This window comes from Globicephala melas, chromosome 3 (assembly GCF_963455315.2).
Source record: "Globicephala melas chromosome 3, mGloMel1.2, whole genome shotgun sequence".
In the NCBI taxonomy this organism is placed as follows: Eukaryota; Metazoa; Chordata; class Mammalia; order Artiodactyla; family Delphinidae; genus Globicephala; species Globicephala melas.
This window is the reverse complement of record NC_083316.1, coordinates 27,363,926-27,379,214: the sequence shown is the minus strand read 5'-3', so window position 1 is coordinate 27,379,214 and position 15,289 is coordinate 27,363,926. Positions and strand designations below refer to the sequence as shown.

General features: G+C 39.9%; 1 long non-coding RNA gene across 1 annotated transcript; it reads left to right on the top strand.

Annotated features, from left to right (window-relative positions):
- Positions 1 to 1,678: 1,678 nt before the first annotated feature.
- LOC115845584 (uncharacterized) lies at positions 1,679 to 7,753 on the top strand. The gene is made up of 3 exons (XR_009563271.1): positions 1,679 to 1,802; positions 3,456 to 3,568; positions 4,794 to 7,753. It is a non-coding gene; the product is annotated as an uncharacterized lncRNA (long non-coding RNA).
- Positions 7,754 to 15,289: the final 7,536 nt, after the last annotated feature.

The window sequence follows — 15,289 nt, the reverse complement described above, 5'->3', positions numbered from 1 at the left end:
GAACCTTAGTGACCTTATTTCTCAGGTCTTCTCCCACAGATTTTTTTGTACCTGCTGAGATTATTCTCCCCATCCTCATCTCTGCCTGCCCCACGTCCGTTTTTGCATATTTAGCACATACTTAGTTGTTAGATCTCAAGAATCGTTTCCTTAGGGGAACCATTCTTGACCACCCTTACCAGATGGGGCAAGTCTCCCTGTTATATATTCTGGTAGCTTCCTGGAGCTCTCTTTATAGCACCTATCAGTTCAGTTTTACAATTAAAAAAATATTTTATTGCCTCAGATTGAAAACTTCACGAAAGCACAACTTGTGTATTTTTGCCAGCATCTAGCAGATATAAGCCTGGCACACAGTTAATGTTCAGTATATGTTGAGGGAATTAATGAGTGTTGAGACAATCCTTGCTTGAAAAACTACCTCTTAATCTAGATTGTGAAAGAAAGAAGCCCTAACCCCTGTACTAATGAGATTTAGAAGAAGCTTTATAATAAGAGTAGATTATTGATAGTACTTGGTGGGTATTCTCTTTAAGAAGTTCCAGTAGTTAGACACAATTTTATAGGCTTAAGTAAACCAATCTGACTTCCCATATTTAAATTGCAATGAGAATCAACAGGATCTAGTCTTACCTTCTAATGCAAAACTGTTTAATTATGCTCATTAGACATGTTTTCCCGAGAATTGTATCTTAATTATTTAAAAAATTTTTTAAAACAACTTATTTATTTTTGGCTGTGTTGCGTCTTTGCTGCTGCGCACAGGCTTTCTTTACGGTGAGCGGAGGGCTACTCTTTGTTGCAGTGCATGGGCTTCTCATTGCGGTGGCTTCTCTTGTTGTGGAGCACTGGCTCTAGGCGCGCGGGCTTCAGTAGTTGTGGCTCGCGGGCTCTAGAGCGTAGGCTCAGTAGTTGTGGCGCACAGGCTTAGTTGCTCCGCGGCATGTGGGATGTTCCGGGACCAGGGCTTGAACCCGTGTCCCCTGCATTGGCAGGCGGATTCTTAACCACTACGCCACCAAGGAAGCCAGAATTGTATCTTAATTTTAAATGAGAATAATGAGGACCAGAAAGATCAAGATACTGGATTTGCTAGAGGCAGAATAATAATGGCTAAAAAATTACAGATTGTTCTTATCCCTGTGAAACTTGGTCTTTAGCAGCCTCTCTTAATCCCTTGTTCTCATGTAACCTCAGAACCAGTCCTGGCCCAAGAATAGCAAAAAGAAAAAGCAGAAGGCTTTTCTGAGAGGTTGAATGTGGTTTAGGAATGTATTGATAGAAGCAGCTGCAAAAATCAGTTGCTGGCAGTATCCTGATGGCACAGTGCCCTCTGGTGTTAGGAAGGGGTACTTTCATCATGCACATTAAGGGCTAAGCAAAGATGATGGGAGCTTCCAGCAGATCTCAGATCCAGAGCACAACATGCTCTTATGCAACTTTATTTGTATTTACCAACAAAAAAAATATTGACTGACATCCAGTGTTATAATTTATGTCTACTACTCTACATACTTTCTAGGACAGTGATTCTCAACATCTCTGCTTTGAGAAGTGGAACAAAATTATTTAAGAGCTACACTACAAAAAATGTTAAAAATAATAGAAGATTGCACATAATCAACTTTTTAGAAATATGAATTAGAGAAGATTCAAGATGATCTATAATCTCTTATTCACTCAGGTAAGAACATTAAAAAAGAAAGGAAGTACAGAGGGTGTGTAACAATGGAAGATTGCATGGAAAGTTCTCCTTTGCTGTTAGTACATCTTAGGAAAACATTCAGCTGGAACATAACCAGGTAAGAATGAATCTGATTACAGTGAGAATGGGGAGACGTGGTCTTTTGGTTGCAAGAAGGAAACTCATTTGGTGATTTTGACAAATAGGAAATTTATTCTTAAACAACATGAAGTAGAAAGGGAAAGGAGAATCTCATCTGTGTAGCCAGGCCAGGTGGATTGCAGGAAAATTGACAACTGGGCCTCATGCGAGGCCCATGCAAAGACTGCAGCTTGATGGTTGATCAGAATCCGAGGTGCTCTGTAGTATAAGGAAGTTGTGCTTTGAACTCTAGTACTCTGCTAGTAACAAGATTCAGTCAGTCTTGTCTTTTGCTTCTCCTCCTATTACCAACTGGCCAATTTATTCCACATGTCCTGGTTCAAGTTACCAGGGAGAATCAGAGTAGTTGTCTAATTGCCAAGCCACATCATTGTAAGTCACAGGCCAACTTATGGATGGATTGGTTGTTCCTTAGGTCGGGTGCCTCCCCTGGTCTTATCTGTAATGGCAGAGGGGCTGGTCATGTGGTTTAGCCATTGTGCTGCAGGGATCAGCTGTTTTCCTCATGGACTGTGGGCACCTTTAGAAGGAGATGCTGAGCATGACAGGTGCTGCGAGTGTTATCTCTAAGGCAAAACGTGTTTGTGATTCATTTAGCAGTATTTACAGCTACTATAAAGGAATTTGGGTGCTATTTCACTTAAAAAGAACTAAGAGGGTGTTTTTGTGGAGGTTTTTGTTGGGGAGGGGATGCAAGGGTGCTTAACTTCTAACAACATCTGACAAGACTAGTTGTTCCATGCAGTGCACTTTGGAAAATGTGACACCACTTATAAGGTGTTCATTATTATGATAAAATTACTTACCAGTCACATTTGGAGTGACACAATGCTTTCCAAATAAATCTTGGCTTATGTTTTAGTCTGAAATCATTAGAGCTATCAGACATATGGTCCTTACTGATATGAATTTTTTCCCTTCTGATTTCTTTGCAGTTAATCCTGCAAATCATTTTGTATCTGAAAAATATGGTTAAAATTGTGAATGCTGTTGAAGCTGATACCAAGCATCATGCAGATTCATAGCATATAGCATCACTATAGACCACAGCACAGAAGATGATGCTGATGCAGATTTATTATATATATATATATAAAACCATACGTTTACTCAGGGCACAAGCATAATTACTTGGTCAAATTGAAACTCACTGTCTAACTCTTTGAGTATTTTACACCAATGTTTCTGGTTTACTTTTCAAAACTGTCCAGATGTTCTGTGGGCATTTTGAATGACAGTGTCAACCTTTAGTAGGTGCTTCCAAAATAGAAAGCCTATCTACACCTTGAAGAGGGCACTCTGTGGTGTTTGAACCCTGGTTTCTTCTGAGTTTTCCAGTTTGTTTAGTGGCTTTGCTTCCCATCCTGTTTTATTTCAGTGGATCTCATTGTTTTGACCTAATAACATCTAACACATTCCCCATTTTCTACTGCTTTTTTGAAGAATACCTTAGTTCTCTTCTACCTTCTACCTTTCTACCTCCGTTTCCTATCTATCCTTTCGTTAAAGATACGCTTTTTCCCTTCTTGCCTCTACCATAGTAATTTTTTTCTTAAGGGAATTTCTCTCTGCAGCTTAATCAGCTTGTCTTCTCTTGTTTTACTTTCAGTGTAACACTGCTGATTTCTAACACTAAAACTGAAGTGTATTTTCCAAGCACCTCTCCTTCCTCTTGGTCTCCTAAGAACACCTGCTTCCCTGAGACAGAGACTTCAGACACAGGTCTTTTTAATATTTTAATTACCTTCTTCACCTTTGGGCTTGCAATAATTTAATTGAATTGTTTCTCTACTGCAGTCCCCCAAAAGAACATATTGTCTTTGTAATAAAGGCCTATATCCTTGACTTTTTGTCAATAACACAAACTAATTAAAAAATGTTTTTTTTTAATTCTCAAGAGTCTACTTAAGATCACATAGCTGGTGAAATCGCTGGATAAACCACAAAGTCCAAAAAGTCACTCCCTCCAGGCTTTTATCCTTAAATACAGTTCAAAAGTCATGCAAAGAGGAGTGGAATTTGGGACAGCTGATCTAGCTCTGCATACCTAGACCTAGTTCTAAAACTACAGCTAGTCCTAGTACTACCACAGAGCAGAGCTCTATAGTCCGTGTGTATCTTAGCTGCCTTTGTGCTTTAATATCCTGCACATGGGCAGAAAAAGACTATAAAAAGCAAATATTATTCCTTTTGAGAGTACTTGACAGAATGCCCCAGCCTAATGTGTAGTGCAGGGAAATACTGAAGCAGCCACTCTCTCAGGCAGATCCTGCAGACCCTGTCTGATATCTTCATGTTCTTCAGCTATAAAATGTAGATAAGAATAACACGTGATTCTGGAACTTGTTGGGAGAATAAAATGAAACTAGGTGTATGAAAAGTCCTTTGCAAACTCTAAAGGGCTATAAAAGTTAATAATGTTTGGGGAAATGAATGTTCTGGCTAATTACCCTCTCACGTTTACTCTAGGTTCATTAGGAACTATCCTAAAAAATCCCCCTGAATTAATCTTCAGTTTTGTCATACCTCTTCTTTGCTGAGAACCTTACAATGATTTTTCATTGCCTAGAGCAAAGGTTGTCCTTATCCTAGCAATAAAGAGCTTTCACGACTTAGGCCCTCGTAACTTTCCAGTTTATGTTTCTTCTCTGCCCTCATAAATTTCAGTGAAATAGATGTACCCCAGGAGAGGTGACAGTGTTTTTCTGTATCCTGGCCTTTGCTCACTTGCTCATGATCTTAGCCCTTCAGATCCATCTAAATCTTGCCATTTGTCTATGGCCAGCATAAGGTCTTAGCAAACCTCATAGTTACCATTTGTATCTAGAGCATATGTTGGGTATATATTTCTTTTGGAAGTTAATCAGATGTTGGGAACCTGAATGTGCCTCATGGCAATTAAGGGTCACATTTGCAGCGTTTCTCACCTCTCCCTTTTTCTGTGCAGGCTCATAGGACTCAGCTTACTTCCCTTTTCTCTGAAGATGCCAGAAGCTACTTTCTTTCCAGAGACTTTTCTTCCTCCGAGACAGATTGTGAGATGGGATTCTTCTCACCTCCTCTCTCGTGTATGTCGCTGAAATGAAGTCCATAGTGTTTCTTATTTTAAGCATTTGCATTTGCCTTTGTAGAGAGTAGATGGGGGAATGACAGAGGACAGAGGTAGCAAATAGGGAGACACGTGATCAATTTTACAGTGTTCTAATATTCTCCTTCCTTCACCTGTGTTTTCTGGGTCCTTTCCTGCTCTGTGATCTGCTTCTTTTATCTCAGCACAGAGCTCAAGGAGCACCACTTCTCCAGTTCCTCACCATTCAGGGGCCCTCTGGCTGTAGGATGGTCATTTACATCCCAGGGGCTCCAGCCTAGGTGCTTCACATTCAAACATCTGTGTTCCAGGTGGAAATCTCTACTGCTTTTGAGCAACTTATTTAATCCCCATAATTATTCTGCATGGTACCTCATCATTTTGGAAACAGATTTAGGGAGGTTAAGTGGTTTGGTCACAGTTATAGAGTTAGTAAAATCAGGGCTAGGAGGGGACCACAGGTCTATTTGTCTCCAAAATGTATGTTTCTTCCACTCTTCCAAACTGCATCACCTCAACACTGGGTGATTTCCTGGCAATCATGGAGTATCACATGAAAGCATATGAAGGCATTCCTGTTGTTATGTTGATCTTAGTGTTTGTATCTTTTATCATTTTTAACTTTTATTTTAATATTTGGAATATTGTCTCCATATTCTTCATACAGCTAACTGAAGACAGAAACACTGTTTTATGTGTCACTGTATTAGCCAATGCACCTTTACTAAGGGTTTACTGCATAGCATGTGTTTACCATATATTTATTGGTTAGTTGTTCCAGAAAGGTTTTCAGGAATAAATAGCTTCTTTTACCTGTTTTCTTTTTTATGTATAGTGTAACTAGGATCATAATTCTAATTTTTCTTCACTGAGTGACAGTCTTGCAAGTGAAGAGTGATCTCAGCACATGACAAACGACAAAACAAAACCAAAACATGTTTAAAATTGTGTGTCTATAACGGGCCACGTAGAAATGGGGTAGGGGTTTAAAAAAAAAGGTCCTGGACAGAGAAGCAGAATTTAGAGATGATGGCCAATGTATAGAGAGTTTACACTTTTTTTCAGGACCAATGGAGAGACATAAGAAGGATTAGGTCTATCAGATTTGTCTTAGGACTGTTACGCTGGCTGTACCAGAGAGAGTGGATTGTAGTGGAGTGAAGCTGGAAGCAGAGTGATCTGGTCGCCCTTATTTGGGATCTAGCTTTACTTCCCCAGCCCCACCCAACTTCCCACATTACCGTCCTAGCCAGGATGCGTAATCCTGTTAATCAGTGGGAAATTGAGTTTCCACTAGACAATGTCTCACCTCAAATAATCAGGCAGGAGGAGTTTCCTCTCACTTAGCTTTTTTATTCTATTCAGATCTTCAGTGGATCATTAGGAAGGCGCAGTCTGCTTTAGTCTACTCATTCAGATGTTACTCTTATCCAGAAATACCCTCACAGACACGCCCAGAAAAATGGGGAAGACAAACTGGCCAAGCCTGGGTCATGAACTTCTGGGGCTGAATCTCCTCCGGGGCCAAGGGAGACCCACCCAAGTGATGCAGGATGAAGATAAGTGGTTTTCCAATGGAAGGTGGGGAAAACAGTCCAATAAACTTATCTTCTTTTTGGCCATACAAGTAATACACAATTACATTTTTATTTTATAAAATTGCACACTCTTCACTACATTTAAAAAGGATATATTGACAATATGTTACCAATCCTTGATTGATAAGTAGGTAGATAAATAGATGATAGATAGATAGTAAATATATAGATTTTAGCATCAGTGATAGGCTCAATATAATTGTAGGTACCAGGGCCACAAAAATGAGTGAGACCTGGGGTTCTTAGTCTCATGAAACTCATGACTAATGAGGAAATTTAAACAAGTAAACAACCATTATAAAACAGTGTGATAATCACTAACAGGTATGATGACAGATAATGATTGGTGAAATAAAAACTCATATTCTAAGGCAAGTTAAGGAATATTCAAACATAAAATTTTTTCTCTGCCCTTTGGCCTCCTCTTTCGCCTCTACTGTGCATTGTGTAGCTGCATTATGCATCAACCACACCCCCCTTTTGGCAGAAATACTGGCTCAGCCATAAAGAGCAACTATCTCCTAGCACCAACAACTCCTAAAAGATTATGTTCCTTTTTGACCTTGTTACCTGAAAACTGGGTTCTCCTCTTGGTGGGTGTTGAGCCAGTAGATACAACAGAGCTAAAGATCACGAGAAGGAAGGATTTATTACTTGCGGGAAGTAAGGAGAACACTGGGGATCACTCCCAAAGCAGTGTCTCCCAAACAGCAAAATTGGGGAAGTTTTAAGCTAAGGGTACATGTATATTCGTGAAGGGGCTTGAGCAGAGGAGAATTCAGCCTAGAATTGGGGCACAGGTTGATTGAAGTCATCATTCTATCCTCCACCTGGTTGGGGGGGGCCTTAGTTCCTGCAGAACTCAAAGATATGTTGTGTATATACCTTGAGGAGCCAGGACCCTGCCCCAAGGCTGCACTATTGTTTCTTGACTGCTCCTCCCTAGTTTCTGCATTCCCTCCCTTAAAATCATTAATTACTTTGACCTGTTTAAGGGCAAGCATTGTGGCCAGGCTTAGGTCACAAAACGGCTTAGGCCAAAGTGGATTCTCTTATGTCAAGAAAGCCATTTCTGGTTCTCTTTCTCAGGGGACCCCCTAACCTGTCTCCTTACAATCTTGTAAAGGGTCACAGTGATCCACCATTTTGTATTTTCAGATTTGGATTGTGCAAACTATCTACATCATTTAATGTATAGCCCCATCTCAAAAACGTATATAACTGTGGGGTTTTTTTTTGGTAATTCTTTTTTTTTTTTAATTTTAAAATTTTATTTATTTATTTTTGGCTGCATTGGGTCTTCATTGCTGCATGCAGACTTTCTCTAGTTGCGGTGAGCGGGAGCTACTCTTTGTTGCGGTGGGCTTCTCATTGCGGTGGCTTCTCTTGTTGCGGGGAACGGGCTATAGGCGCACGGGCTTCAGTAGTTGTAGCACACAGGCTCAGTAGTTGTGGCACGTGGGTTCAGTAGTTGTGGCTCACGGGCTCTAGAGCTCAGGCTCAGTAGTTGTGGCACATGGGCTTCGTTGCTCCACGGCACGTGGGATCTTCCCAGACCAGGGCTTGAACCTGTGTCCCCTGCATTGGCAGGCAGATTCTTAACCACTGCACCACCAGGGAAGCCCTATAACTGTGCTTTGACTTCTAACACCCAAAATAGTTTTGGGAGCTTTCTGAGAGGCTGTTCCAGGTTAAAATCCTCAATTTGGCTTGAATAAAATTTTGCATTTCTTTCTTAGATCAACTGATTAATTTTTCATTGACATGATCTTGCATAAAAGAATAAAATCCTTCTTGGTCTTTTATGGTACTATTTCTTGCCTTTTTTGGCATTTGTGGGGAACATAAAAATAAAGAAGATAAACACACTGGATTTAGAGTCAGCAGACTGTGGGTAACCTCTAGCTCTGGGTCCTTAATTAAGCAAGGACATGACCACTATTTGTTCTGTTGTCGTGAGTGTAAAATGAGGAGGTTGAACTAGATTATCCTCTAGATCACTCTTTTAAAATTCTAAATATTTGCATGTATGAGATTGTACTAATCCATGGTGACTTCATGGGAATTGTTGAATAGTTAGGATGTACATGAACTGAGAAGCCACTAGATGTCATACACTTCATAGATTTTGCTTATCAAACCCTATTTTAAATGCCAGGTTATACGGGAAGCTGAATGGGACCTTAAAATTCATGTTGTTCAATCATGTCAGTTAATTAAAAACAAAAATAGACTATTTGAACTAGATAAATCAAGTGATTTAGCTAAGATCACATAGCTAGTTAGCATTAAAACTAGACTTCTTGACTTCTATTCCAGTGGACTTTCCTCTCATTAAAGTAAGTAAATCTTGGAAAAGATGTTTTTGCATCAGTTATCAACTGATTATTTTTTTTTTCTTCTTGAAATTATTCAGAGTAATTTTGGGGGTCTGGAGTAGATTGTTCAAATTGTTGTGACTTAATTTAGTACCAGTAACACTGGGCAAAAAAGTAATATTGTTCATAGATTCCTACTCTGCTTTGAGACCTGTTGGCAGGTAACTCACAGGAGGATATAAGAAACTGGGTAGATGTGAATGAAAATGGAAATCAAAGTTCACAACCACCTAGCTTATCTGAAGGTTAGACTTTGGCAACCTCAGGTTTTCCTTTCTTAACACGGTCCTGGGTGGAAAAGTTGAAAAGGGCTTTCTTTGAAAAGTGAAATAGCTTTCTTAAGATCTCTGCACCAAACTTATTAACAATAATTTCTATGTCATTCCTTGAACCTTATCTGACATGCAGTTTTTAATAAACATGGTTGTCTAATTCTTGGTTTAGATGACTTCAGGGTGTTTGAAACAGAAATGGGACTGTAAGAGGCAGGCCCACTAAAATGGGAATTTACAGCAGATAGCCTGAAAGGAATAAGGGGGAAAATTGCTAAACTCAAAGGAACAAAACTATATTACATAATTATAAGATAATGATATTTACATTTATATTCGGCTCTTCAAGAAAAGGTTAAATTGCATTGACTATCCTTTATGACATATAAGTTTTTTGAGAAGGATTTCTTACAAAATGATTAAAATGGAGCTTTGGTGTCCAAAAGGAATGTTTTGTTTATATGAGAAAGTCATTTATGTAATGCTTATAAATGAGAAGTTATAATAAATCCTTTTTTCGGGATGGGGCTGGGAATGGATCCTGTATATAAACAATGAGTCTGTTAATACTGGTTTCATTTCCTGAGTAAATTGAGAATAATACTACTACTGCCTAGGGGCGCTATGGGATTTTTTTTTTTTTTTTTTTTTTTTTTTTTTTTTTTGCCGTACGCGGGCCTCTCACCGTTGTGGCCTCTCCCGTCGCGGAGCACAGGCTCCGGACGCGCAGGCTCAGCGGCCATGGCTCGTGGGCCCAGCCGCTCCGTAGCATGTGGGATCTTACCGGACTGGGGCACGAACCCGTGTCCCCTGCATTGGCAGGCGGACTCCCAACCACTGCACCACCAGGGAAGCCCCCTGGGATGTTTGAAAGAGTGTGGAAAGTGGGAAGTGCTACATAACTGTAAGCTATTAAGATGATGACAGTAAGGAAAAGTGAACGCACATCCCCTCCCAAGAAAAGTTCTATGTGGGGAGATGAGCTGAGAAAACAGGAGAACCCAGAATTTAAAAAGACAGAAGAACAGAAAGGAGGGTGGGCCATGGGTTAACTTCTCTGTGGTGGTAAATAACAGGACTGATCTACTTTCTGAAAGATAAAAAATGATCAGAGAAATTCTGCCAGGGATTGGAAAATGGGGACACACTGAACCAGTACTGAGGTGTGACTCATCTGTGTTCATGAATGCATGTAACACTATGGCTCTCCAGCTGGGATGGAACTTTGTAAAGCTAAGGGACCAGATCTTTTATTCTCCCCATTTTTTTTTTTTTTTTTCCTGCTCAAATGCAACATGAAGGAACACCAAGACCTGTAGAGCATCTTCCTTAAGCTATTTTCAGTTTTATTTTATATCTGCCCTGGGTTGGACAACTGGGGTATTCTGCTGTTTTTCCTATTTTATGTAGTATGGCTTCAGTCTTTTTCTCCCTCTTTTTAAATCTCTTGTTGAATTTATACTCACAAAATAAGAGTTGCTTGTTGTAGGCAAATTCCATTTGGTTTCAATGAGGAAGCAAGACAAGTTGGCCATTACCTGTGTTTGCATTTTTCAGGCGTGTGCGGATTGAATTTCTGTATTCCCTCAACATAGAAATACTGGTTATTCCTAGTAAATAACCAGCAAATATGCTTTATTTCAATGTGGGAATTTCATATTCTCCTGTATATTACTGGAAAAAAATTTATTTCTCACATATTTTGATTCCATCACAGTAGTGCTGGTCATGTTGTTGTGTGTTCCCATTATAAACTTTGTTTGTCAGGCTTTTGTAACTTGGCTGTAAAATTCTGCCTCAAGTCTGAGACTTGCTCTTAATCCCAGAGTCATTTAGGAAAGAAGAAAATAAATTTACCTTAAATTGAATAAAATGTTAAAGAGTCAAAATAATTAACAGCTACTCAATACTCTGCAATGGCCTATATGGAAAAAGAATCTAAAAAGAGTGGATATATGTATATGTATAACTGGTTCACCTTGCTGTATACCTGAAACTAATACAACATTGTAAATCAACTATACTCCAATAAAAATTAAAAAAAAAATTAACATCAAAACCTCCAATGGTTCAAATCTAGTTGCTATTTCTTTTTTTTTTTATCAACTCCAAACCCTAAAGCATAATTTTTCAATTCACTAAGTTCTTTTATTCTATATGACCTTTAGTATAGTTTGGAAGTTCATCTTTGGATCAGAGAAAGACGTTGTATCTCAGCAAATAAACCGACATAACATCTGGGTAAGAAAATAATTCTATTTGTAAAAGTTTCTTGTTTTTAACAAAGCTTTGTAAGGGTTACATAGTAGAAGGGCAGACAACACAATGGGCCAGGAGAAACCATTTATGTGTGTTCTGATGCTGTCTTTTTTCAACCTCAGTGATAAACCCATAGAGGGGGTTTAATAAGCAGGATTATTAAACCTGTTTATTAACCTTTTCTCTCTTGAGTTACTTGCATATGTTTTCCCTTTTTAAGGATTTAGTTCAAATTCTACTTTTTATTTTAATAACAAGGGTGTTCTGGGGATAGAAGTGAAGAGAACAAAGCTACACATCAAATTCACTTTGTAAAAGTGTCTCTTTAGAGCTTATCAGTAAGTGAGCCCGGGTGTTGTAGAAGTAAAATACTTTTTTCAGTTGAACTGTCTTTCTGGACACCTAATTTGTAACTGCCAATTTGTCTGCACTCCTCAGCTTTTAACCTACGGGCTCAATGATCATTGGAGTGACCCTGAGGCTTTTGTTGAACTTACTTTCAGAGATCAAGCCTCCAGTTGGGGACACTCCCCCTGGGGACGTTTTCTGCATCCACTGACTTCAAAGCAAACTGAGCCCAGAGGGAGATAAGCACAGTGGGGGGATGTCGTAGCCAAAGTTTTATCAAGAATATTTTGGGGTAGGGTTCTTGGGATGAACAAACCTATGTACAACATTTAATCATCTTCAAAGCCCTAAATGATAATGTTTGGTTTTAGTAAGTTCAATTTGAATTGAAAGCCAATCAGTTGAAAAAAATAGCAAATGTGTTATGGGACCGCAAGCTAAACATACTTCCTGAAAGAAACGACCTCCTTTAAGGTTCTGTAAGTGCAGGAAGGAATATGGAGTGGGAATGGGGATAAGAGAATCCCCGTCACCACCTTGCTGGGTGATTTTCAGTAAGTTGCTATACTTTGAAAGTCAGTTCCTTTCTATACACATACACAGAGAGAGAGAGAGAGAAAGAAAAGAAAAGAAAATTGAGCTATCACTATCATAATAGTTGTTTTTTATTGTTCATCCAGGAATTGGAAACTCTGGAAAGGGCCAAGTAGCAAATATTTTCAGCTTTACAGACCACATGGTCTCTGTTGCAGCTACTCAGTGCTGTTGTGAACAGAAAGCAGTCACAGACAATATGTAAATGATGAGTGTGAATGTGTTCCAGTAAAACTTTACAAAAACTGGTGGTCTGCAGGCCATAATTCGCTGACTCTGGGTTTAATGCATGCTTGCATACTTATTACGTGCCAGGCACCGTGTTGACTGCTTTACATACATTAGTACATCTGATGAGGAAGATACTATTTTTTGTAATTTATTTATTTATTTATGGCTGCGTAGGGTCTTTGTTGCTGCGAGCAGGCTTCCTCTAGTTGCTGCGAGCTGGGGTTACTCTTAGTTGCGGTGTGTGGGCTTCTGATTGCAGTGGCTTCTCTTGTTGTGGAGCACGCTCTCTAGGCGCGTGGGCTTCAGTAGTTGTGGCTTGCGGGCTCTAGAGCATGGGCTCAGTAGTTGTGGCACACAGGCTTAGTTGCTCCGCGGCATGTGGGGTCTTCCTGGACCAGGGCTTGAACCCATGTCCTCTGCATTGGCAGGGGGATTCTTAACCACTGCGCCACCAGGGAAGTCCGAGGAAGGTACTGTTATTGTCATCAGCCTATGAATGAGGAAACCAAAGCTCAGAGAGGTTAATCCACTTGCACAAGAACACATGTAGCTGGTAAATGGCAGAGCTGAGTGCTGGCATCACATCTACCTGCCTCAGCCTCAAGACAGACTTACCTACCTAAGAGAGCTTCCATAAGAGAACTGCTAGGCTACATCACTGTAGACTGGGAAATGTGACCCAAATCTTAATAACTCCAACTGGTGAGTGCCGTAGTATATTTTGCCACCAAACATATTTTCCAGGTGATTCTTGTAATTTAGCTTTGGTAATAGGGGTCAAAATAATTTTTTTTCAGATATACGACTCTACTTGTTTCATTCATATTTTAGCTTACAAGGGAGGGATTCTTCTTCTCTCCAAATGTATTTAATAATTTTTCCACTTGTTTTTCTCCCCTGAAAGCAAGAGAAGTATTAAGATGTACTGTTTACTTAGATCTGAGTTCCTCATTTTAAGTGAAAAAACCCCAAAGCATATTATTTCTGTTTTTCCCCTAAGAGAAAAAAGAAAAGAAATGGAAACAATGAGAAAGCTTTGGCAAATACCATAAAGATGGTGAATTGGGGCTTCCCTGGTGGCGTAGTGGTTGAGAGTCCGCCTGCCGATGCAGTGGACACGGGTTCGTGCCCCGGTCTGGGAAGATTCCACATGCCACGGAGCGGCTGGGCCCGTGAGCCATGGCCGCTGAGCCTGCGCGTCCGGAGCCTGTGCTCTGCAACAGGAGAGGCCACAACAGTGAGAGGCCCGCGTACCACAAAAAAAAAAAAAAAAAAAAGATGGTGAATTGTATTGTAATTCAACATGAATGCCATCTGCATCCTCTTGTGCGATTTGACAGTCACTGAAGGGCTTGTGTTTTTAGCTGTCTGGCATTTGTAATGTGGAAAGTGTATGCATTTTTACAGTAAGGTTGTTGGACTGTTTCTCAGGCAGAACAGCTCATCTGTCAAGACTTAGAAGTATACAGAGAATCCAAGTTGGTTTATCTCCATCAGGGAGGGGAGAGCTCCCCAATACCTCATGTCTTCCAACTGGCTCTGCCTGGCTCTCAGGGCAGGCTGGGACTGAATGAGAAAACAGCAGAGTATTGACTGGAGAGTTCCCATATTTTCAATGTAGTAGAAAGAAACAACTGTCAAGACTTTCTGTACATTGGCTATGATCTGGGATGCCCTTCACAACTCTTCTTTTAGATTTCCCAGGAGATCTTATCAGAGGGCCTCTGAAAGGAAACATGGGCTCAAAGGAAGGTCTGTAGTACATCAAAGTTCCCAATGAACCTGACCTAGGAAGGTGAACTTCCTCACTTCAAAGGTTACTCTTAACCAATTAGGTCTGGAAGGCACAAACAGACCCCAAGATCTGGGCTTCCAGAACAAAGTATACGTACATATCCATGTATGTATGCTTCCATGGCTAGGTCACCTGGAGCATCCTTTCTTTATGATGGAGACATTCTGGCTTCTGAAGCTTGGTGAGTTTGCCCTGGAGTTTGTATTGGAGTCATGCATGTTTTGTGGACAGTAAACGTCCTTGGCAATTCTCTGAAGGTCTTGGATGAACTCTGTTGAAGGGTGGGTTTGACCAAATCAGCGTTTATAGTTTATTTTCTGGGAGTAGTGATTCAGGTGCACAGCTGCCACTAAAACCATCATCAAGCAGTAATTAGTGATTCGTTTGGACAACAGTGTACATCAGCACCATCACCTCTCTTTCCGGAGTCTCTCACTTCCAGGAATCTCCACATTTTGGGGTCCCCATGCTGAACCCTCATTTCTGTGCCCCACTCAAGCCTGGCCTTTCCAGGCTTGCTGTGTATCTCTATGTCATATTCATTTCTCTAATCCTGGCACAGACATGTTTCTTGTGTTGGCATAAAGTCTCATTGCATTGTTTTTAAGAAAATTAATCTGCCACTTTTTAAAAAATTGCAATTAGATCTGAAGGGGGAAAAACTAGATAAAATTTCTCATTGCTTTTTTTTTTCTAACAAAGGAATATCAATTGTATCAGGTATTAGATTGAATTAAAGTTCTCCAGGAGAATAAAACATTTATGTATATAAAACATTAAGGTACATGGTTACATTAGAGGTAGCATTAAACTTTTGAAGACCAGATGTTTCAAGGGGAACTACTTACAAATGAATTAGAACTGCCACGTTTATGGTAAT